A 1,481-nucleotide genomic window follows, 5' to 3' on the forward strand; every position below is an offset into this window, starting at 1 on the left:
CCCCAGCCTCTGCCTGCACCCCAGGTCACCTGAGCACCAGGTAACCCCAAAATCACCTGAATTCACCCCAAAATACACCCGAAAATACACCCCCAAACCTGCCCCAGCCTCTGCCTGCACCCCAGGTCACCTGAGCACCAGGTGAGCCAAAATCACCTGAAATCACCCCAAAACCTGCCCCAAAACCTGCCCCAGCCTCTGCCTGCACCCCAGGTCACCTGAGCACCAGGTAACCCCAAAATCACCTGAATTCACCCCAAAATACACCCGAAAATACACCCCCAAACCTGCCCCAGCCTCTGCCTGCACCCCAGGTCACCTGAGCACCAGGTGAGCCAAAATCGCCCGAATTCACCCCAAAATACAACCGAAAATACACCCCAAACCTGCCCCGGCCTCTGCCTGCACCCCAGGTCACCTGAGCACCAGGTGAGCTCACCTGAGCCCCAAAATCACCCGAATTCACCCCAAAATACACCTGAGACACCCAAACACACACCTGTGACACACCTGAGCACACCTGTGACACACCTGTGACACACCTGTGACACACCTGTGACACACCTGAACACACCTGAGCACACCTGTGACACACCTGTGACACACCTGAGCCACACCTGAGATGTGACACACCTGTGACACACCTGTGACACACCTGTGACACACCTGTGACACACCTGAGCACACCTGTGACACACCTGTGACACACCTGTGACACACCTGAGCACACCTGAGCACACCTGAGCCCACCCCAAACTCACCTGAGCTCCCCCAAACCCCTCCCCAACCCCCCCGCGCTCACCTGGGCTCCAGGTGACCCCAAACTCACCTGAGCCGCAGGTGAGGGCGTGGCGGGTGGGCGTGGCCTGACCCCGCCCCTCGGCAGGTGCTGACGGTGGCCGGGAACAGCCCCAAGATCGACGTCTTCACCAACCTGGGCTACCGGGCCTTCTCGCTCACCGTTACCTGAGCGCACCTGGGCACACCTGGGAACACCTGAACCTCACCTGGGCACACCTGGGCATGGCTGAGACACACCTGGGCACACCTGAGAGCACCTGGGAACACCTGAGACACACCTGAGACACACCTGGGAACAGGTGAGACACACCTGAGCACAGCCGGGAACAGCCCCAAGATCGACGTCTTCACCAACCTGGGCTACCGGGCGTTCTCATTGACCGTTACCTGAGAGCACCTGGGCACACCTGGGCACACCTGGGAACACCTGGGAACAGCTGAGACACACCTGGGCACAGCCAGGAACAGCCCCAAGATCGACGTCTTCACCAACCTGGGCTACCGGGCGTTCTCCCTCACCGTTACCTGAGACACACCTGGGCACAGCCAGGAACAGCCCCAAGATCGACGTCTTCACCAACCTGGGCTACCGGGCGTTCTCCCTCACCGTTACCTGAGACACACCTGGGCACAGCCAGGAACAGCCCCAAGATCGACGTCTTCACCAACCTGGGCTACCG

The 1,481-nt window shown here is 60.2% G+C and overlaps 1 long non-coding RNA gene across 1 annotated transcript; it reads right to left on the reverse strand.

The window, feature by feature from the left end:
• Positions 1 to 873: 873 nt before the first annotated feature.
• On the reverse strand, positions 874 to 1,259 carry LOC120497606. The gene is made up of 3 exons (XR_005626539.1): positions 1,199 to 1,259; positions 1,080 to 1,090; positions 874 to 966 (listed from the first exon to the last, which is right to left on the reverse strand). It is a non-coding gene; the product is annotated as an uncharacterized LOC120497606 (long non-coding RNA).
• Positions 1,260 to 1,481: the final 222 nt, after the last annotated feature.

Source organism: Passer montanus, unplaced genomic scaffold (genome assembly GCF_014805655.1).
Source record: "Passer montanus isolate IOZ18808 unplaced genomic scaffold, ASM1480565v1 scaffold1315, whole genome shotgun sequence".
In the NCBI taxonomy this organism is placed as follows: Eukaryota; Metazoa; Chordata; class Aves; order Passeriformes; family Passeridae; genus Passer; species Passer montanus.